Source organism: Littorina saxatilis, linkage group LG8, assembly GCF_037325665.1.
Source record: "Littorina saxatilis isolate snail1 linkage group LG8, US_GU_Lsax_2.0, whole genome shotgun sequence".
Lineage (NCBI taxonomy): Eukaryota > Metazoa > Mollusca > Gastropoda > Littorinimorpha > Littorinidae > Littorina > Littorina saxatilis.
This window is the reverse complement of record NC_090252.1, coordinates 72,989,898-72,997,094: the sequence shown is the minus strand read 5'-3', so window position 1 is coordinate 72,997,094 and position 7,197 is coordinate 72,989,898. Positions and strand designations below refer to the sequence as shown.

The 7,197-nt window shown below is 39.0% G+C and overlaps 1 long non-coding RNA gene across 1 annotated transcript; it reads right to left on the bottom strand.

Moving 5' to 3' along the window:
- Window positions 1-2,974: 2,974 nt before the first annotated feature.
- Window positions 2,975-5,712, bottom strand: LOC138974307 (uncharacterized). The gene is made up of 2 exons (XR_011458390.1): window positions 5,408-5,712; window positions 2,975-3,903 (listed from the first exon to the last, which is right to left on the bottom strand). It is a non-coding gene; the product is annotated as an uncharacterized lncRNA (long non-coding RNA).
- Between the last annotated feature and the right edge of the window lie 1,485 nt (window positions 5,713-7,197).

Sequence of the window (7,197 nt, the reverse complement as noted above, 5' to 3'; positions counted from 1 at the left end):
TTTTCAAAGCAGTTACATTCAATCAAAGCTCCATCCACATTAAACCGAACGGGAATCGTCGAAGATCCACGCAACTTCACTGCAATGTCGAAAACGAACTCATAATGTCACCGCAGATCTATAGGAGTTGGTTTTGGTTTTGTGTCGCAGCAAAGAAACGAAGCAAATCTCCGGCTTTTATTTCACACTAAAAAACTTTCATTTAGCGGGTTATTAAAATATATTTCTTTGAGGTTGCAAGGCAATGGCATCGCTGAGATGTACTCCTTCACACACGAAACAGGTTAGAAATTTACTGCATTTGGGCGCTTTTTACGGCCAAAACAGAGTGAGCTTTTTGACGGGTTTATGGAAAAATCACTTCGGGGGCAGGTCTAAAATCCCGTGTACAGTGCCAAATCATACATCATTCAAAAGAGCAAAGTATGTTCTTTCTTCTAACATATGGGCTAAGGTAAGTCATAGATATAAATAGACAGTATCTGTCTATTATATCTGTAGGCAAGTGTATTCCATTCCTTCGATAGTCTCGTCATCTACACTTGCGTGAAAAATGCAATTTTGAGTCTGTTTTGCATAAAAGACCTGCGAGATGTGTAGAAGTCAAAACAACAACTTACAGTCCAGCCTCTCAACTTTCGTTCCATGCAATTTGTTTGTCTGTACGTATAGACTGAGGGGTGCCCCGAAATGATTTGTAATCACAACATTCACAGACTTCAAATACGCCATTGAAAAACTCGTCCACGTGCGTTGTAGATCTATATATTTACTTGGGTGACTAAAACTGTCGTACCTACCAAAGGCCGCTTCGCGTAACAAAATGACTACCAGAGTCGCAAGGCTCGGGATATTTTTTACAAGAAAGATATATTTCGTTGTTCCGGTCCGAATGAATATGAAGATATGGCGAGTTGAAAACGCCGATTCTTTCGCCAGAAACACGTCTGCTTCCATACCGGAAAGAAGGAATGGACTGAGAGCTACTAGAAGCACGGCGCCGTGCGTACAATCGACCGAATGATGTTATTCACACAATACCATTTGGCGATCTCTAAAAAATCATTTAAAAACAAACTAGTTGACATGTAATGAAACTATTTACTGAAATCAAGAAGTATCTTAGTTCTAGCCGTGCATATTGGGCACCCCCTGTCGAATGCACACTGGACCGTGCGTATACGCCCTCTCAATCAAGGCAAGTAACTCAGTGAGTGAAAACATTAGGAAGAACCGCAACTTGAACACACTCGTAACACCACCAACCCAGGCGGGTTATCCAGATCCAGATCCAGATCCAAGGGAAGTAACTCAGTGAGTATAAACATTAGCAAGAACCGCAACCCGAACACACTCGTAACACCTTAAGCATGAACAAGCAACTCAGCTCGGAATCGAGAGGTTGCGTGTTCGACCCTGGGTCAGGCCGCTATTTTCTCCCCCCTTTCCTAACCTAGGTGGTGGGTTCAAGTGCTAGTCTTTCGGATGAGACGAAAAACCGAGGTCCCTTCGTGTACACTACATTGGGGTGTGCACGTAAAAGATCCCACGATTGACAAAAGGGTCTTTCCTGGCAAAATTGTATAGGCATAGATAAAAATGTCCACCAAAATACCCGTGTGACTTGGAATAATAGGCCGTGAAAAGTAGGATATGCGCCGAAACGGCTGCGATCTGCTGGCCGATGTGAATGCGTGATGTATTGTGTAAAAAAATTCCATCTCAAACGGCATAAATAAATCCCTGCGCCTTGAATAAAAAAAAATAAAAAAATAAATCCCTGCGCTTAGAACTGTACCCACGGAATACGCGCGATATAAGCCTCATATTGATATAGTCAACCTGGAAAATACCCAATACAAAAAAATAAAGCTTCAGTTTTCAACATTATCAAATAGGCTTCCAGATGACCAAAAGAAAGGATAACTAGAACAAAACTGATAAAAAGCAGTGCAGCACATGCAGAGCAGACTGAATTGCACCAGTAGAGGGCCAATGTGGAAAAAAGCTTTTGCTCATGTGTAAAAAATATCAGAAACATAACCCCTGCTGTACTTAAACAAAAATGTTTGATGTGAAGCAGATAAACACTTAACAACATCAGTTTGGATTTTTTGACCGGAATGATATTTTGATTTTTTGTTGCTGATTTTGGGGTTTTTACCACTAATTGTTGTTGCAGATAAGCTTAATTTTTGTTTAAACCATCAAATAGCACAAAAGTTTTACACATGAAAAAATCTAATATACGTGCACTGATGAAAATCACTTGTCAAAGGCAAATTTTCCAATGTTGTGCAACACAGGCGTGTTTTACATGTAACATCCTCTGCACAGCAAATTCAGGCTCAGTAAACATTTACTACAACTGAACACAACCACAAGTGAATGAGAACTGCAAGTTGGTATCCCCCTTCATTGGCTCTGTCGACGCCCATTTTTAATCGCTTGCTTCCTTTCATGCAATGGCGTCAGCGCCTTTCGGCGATTGGTCAATGCATTTTGGAGCCAGACAACAACATAATGTCGGTCACACTTGAAGTTAACGCTACTTGATACTGCTTTTTATTCTTATACAAAGTGAACAGGAGAATAGGGTCAGTTAATAACTTAACTCAAACAGTGAGATAAAGAAAATGTACAGTACACTAATGTGAACGGAGAGACTTGGACACTTGAGTCGAGTCAATACTGATACCCACGCTCAAGAACTAGTGTAATATTTGAAGTTAAAATCAATCGTGAGATAAATTAGCTCAGTTGGTAAAGCGCCTGATCGCTTTTTCTTACATGGTTGTTCACTGGTTTGACCCTCTTCCGCTGCATTTTTTTCCCATTACTTTAAACAAACAAATTCGTAATTTCTTCATTCCAAACGTTTTGGATGATCTAATAAATCAAAATAATCAAAAGGTTGCATGATTATTGAGTACTTCCAGCGGACTATTTCCCAGAATTACCAATTCTATTTCAGTTTAGTAACATCAGCCTTTGTCAAATGCCCTATGGGTATCACCGCAACCACAAATAATTGTGAGATTAAGAAAACGTACAAAACCCAAATACAAATGGAGAAAGTCTGAAACCGACGAGTCGACACACTCTCAAGAACCCAAGTGTAATGAATGTTTGCAGTTCAACTGTCTCTGTTCATGTGTGGGAATTGTGTGCTTGGTTGGCTCAGTGGTAGTACACTAGCCCCCTGTCCTGGCGGTCTTGGGTTCGACTCCCATAAATGGCAAGGAATTGTTAAAACCTTTTCTCTCTATTTGTTCACTTTTTGTTTTCTTCTTTTCTGAACTCTTTATACTTGTATTTTATTCATTTTGATTTATCCTGAAGGTTTGAGTCGTGTATTAAAAATCGAATATAGTGTGTAAGTGCCCTTGAACAGCTTTCCCAGAATCATGTATTCTATATTTTTAGTACGGGATACCCACAAGAAAAGTTCAAATGCATCCATGCGTCTCCACTGATAGTAATGGTAGTTGAGCACTTCCAGTTAAATCTTATGTCGTTCTGGCACAACCTAAAAGGGTACATCATGTCTGAACATCATCTGTAGAAGAGTGTGAAGTTTAAAGCTTAGCTTAAATAATGTCCAACAAAACACCAGACTCTTCTGTACATTACCCATCAGCCACACAGACCTGAACTGGGAAATACAATTACTCACTAGCAATTTCTCAGGCGAGTCAAATCTTGCATTCATCAAATTATTGCAACTAGCATTGTAAATAAGCCAACAGAGATTACAAAGTTCAATGACTGTAAACCAAATCATGAAGGCTCTTCCATGGCCTGTTGTCTCTTTCTTTTATCACAGACCTCCAAAAAACAGTCTTGAACGGCCGTCGTCAAGGTCTTGACCTGTGGCACCCGTACAGCTTCACGGAACAACCTCTGCAAGACAAAACAAAAAATAACATGAACTTAGATCATCAAACAACTATCACTGGTTTGAGAAAAGTCTAAAGTTTATTTCCTGACGCCTGTAAACTTGCTAAAATTCATACAGACACACAAACTTGCATACACACCATACGCTTTTACAACACACCAACTATACTTGAGTGAGGAAATTACAACACATTGTAATCCTTGTAGAAGAGAAGTAAAACAAGTCGCGTAAGGCGAAAATACAATATTTAGTCAAGTAGCTGTCGAACTCACAGAATGAAACTGAACGCAATGCCATTTTTCAGCAAGACCGTATACTCGTAGCATCGTCAGTCCACCGCTCATGGCAAAGGCAGTGAAATTGACAAGAAGAGCGGGGTAGTAGTTGCGCTAAGAAGGATAGCACGCTTTTCTGTACCTCTCTTTGTTTTAACTTTCTGAGCGTGTTTTTAATCCAAACATATCATATCTATATGTTTTTGGAATCAGGAACCGACAAGGAATAAGATGAAAGTGTTTTTAAATTGATTTGGACAATTTAATTTTGATGATAATTTTTATATATTTAATTTTCAGAGCTTGTTTTTAATCCGAATATAACATATTTATATGTTTTTGGAATCAGCAAATGATGGAGAATACGATAAACGTAAATTTGGATCGTTTTATAAATTTTTATTTTTTTTTACAATTTTTAGAATTTTAATGACCAAAGTCATTAATTAATTTTTAAGCCACCAAGCTGAAATGCAATACAGAAGTCCGGGCTTCGTCGAAGATTACTTGACCAAAATTTCAACCAATTTGGTTGAAAAATGAAGGCGTGGCAGTGCCGCCTCATCTTACACAAAAAGCCGGATATGACGTCATCAAAGACATTTATGAAAAAAAGGAAAAAAACGTTCGGGGATTTCATACCCAGGAACTCTCATGTCAAATTTCATAAATATCGGTCCATTAGTTTAGTCTGAATCGCTCTACACACACACACACACACACACACACACACACACACACACACACACAGACACACACACACACACACACACACACGCACATACACCACGACCCTCGTTTCGATTCCCCCTCGATGTTAAAATATTTAGTCAAAACTTGACTAAATATAAAAATACTTACCCTAATATTTGTTTTAAAGTTACCTTTACTATGACTTTTTATTTGGGGGCCTTCGGAAATTCATAATACATGTACTATGACATGCAGACGCATATGTGACGACTTCATACCGTTTGCTAACATCCTTATTTCGTATGTAGTCAAAAATCCATGACACTGACAAATGAGCTCAGGAACTTGGCTTCTAGCAATTTAATGTGAAGTGTAAAAGCTTTGACAACTATCATTCACATGTGAAACATGGCAAATTTAAAACTGATTCCAAAGAACAAAATTTGAGACAGAAATAACTTGTTGTTTTGTAGACATGGATTTTATCTTCTTCCTAATAGGACCAGGATGATTTTACAAATTATGAAAAACAGCTCACTGTTGATGGCTTTTAGTCGCAGCGTACACCATGGTCTCTTTCCCTGCCCTCCCCCAGAGCCCTATGTCAGCAACCTTGTAGCCTATGGAACACCTTCGCCATCACAGCATCAGTAGTCGTCTTTAGTTCATGTCCACCAACCACACCGAGCTCATGGTCATGGATCTGAAACAAACAAAACAAGCCAACTGAATTCCAAAAATCAAATATTCAGACAGCTCTTCTTCACATACAAACAATTCAATCTGGAAGCATCATACTGTCACCTGGAACAAAAAAATCAATAATCGCACTTGCTTTAAAAACAAGTTTTCAGAAGAGCAAATGGTAGCATTGTCATAAAATGTGATCACACACCTCAGGTGACCTGCATCAATCATTCAATGCTATCTCACAAATCTTCATTTGGAAAGCACAAACATAGTTATGCCCATAAGAGAGCGTCAACCGTGATACTATTCAGTGTGGACAATTTTTTTCTGACCCATAATCCGACACCTACACGAAGTGAGAATCAGAACTCACAAGAAGGCACTGTTGCATGTTTGTGATTATTTGCTTGAGTGTAGCACTAGCAATTTTGAACTTGAGGAAACAGCGTAGCAATTTCTGTTACAATAAAGCAAGCATCCCTGAAAACCTAGCAGATGGCAGCTCTGGCCTCAGAGCAATATTTGCATTACTTCTCACAGATGCAATGATCACAGAAAACAAAGTGGTGCATGTATTTTTCGCACCCCACATGAGAAAAAGAGGCCCATCATTGTGCGTCCCCCATAAGCATAGTTTTATCATCAAAATGTGTTCGTTAAATTCACAAATGTGACCAATACGCATTAACCTTGCATGAATTCCCAGGATAATGGGTAACTTGTCATGACTGAGAACTGCTGAACAGTTAAGATACACCCGTGAACCGTGATGACATCTGGCATCCTCAAAAAAGCACACACTCAAGATAACATTTAAAGCCTAAAGAGCGTCTAACAATAACATGTCACACTCACAAGATCTTGCTACAGTTATCTGGGGAAAATAGCACAGGCATGACTGGTCTGCGTTAACAATAGCATTCAAAGCCACCTACCAGTACCACTGATCACTCCTTCGACAAATCCATCATGTGCCTTCAACATCTTCCACACTCAACAGTAAAAAGATGGCTCCATCGAACAGTAGCAAAGGCTCTGGCTCCACCATAATTCTTTGGCGACCAATTACTAAATTAGTCGCATCAGGTCCATCTGCTCCTGTAGAACCTTCTCCAGCAGCAAGAACTGATGTTCATCTTGCAGCTCGGCTCTGCTCGTAGTCTTGTGTCCGCTGAATAGAAGAAAAGAAGAACAAAAAGTCATGTACATGAAGCAATACATATTTTAGACAATCTGTCGGCCTGAAGAGAAACCATCAGCACTAAAAACCAATCTGAGCAAATGTTCAAATTAAACGTGACATCTCTATATTTTTGGATTCAGGAGAAGATGAGGAATATATATATAATTGCAATCATTTTTAAAGGGGCATACAGAGTGGCATTTGATGTGGGGATTCAGCAGTTGGAGATGAACATTTTTGTGTGTATTTACTTCAAGCAGATTTTTTTTTTTCAGACAGAAGAACAAACACACACCAAAAATCCTTGTTTAAAGTTAAACTGACCTTATGTTTTCCTCGAAACACTAGAACTTTTTGTATTTATTCAAAAATATTCATCAAAAAGGTTAAATTTGAAATTCAATTTTGCAGACTTTGGAAGAAAAGTTACTCTTCTCTGGCATCTCGCGGACACA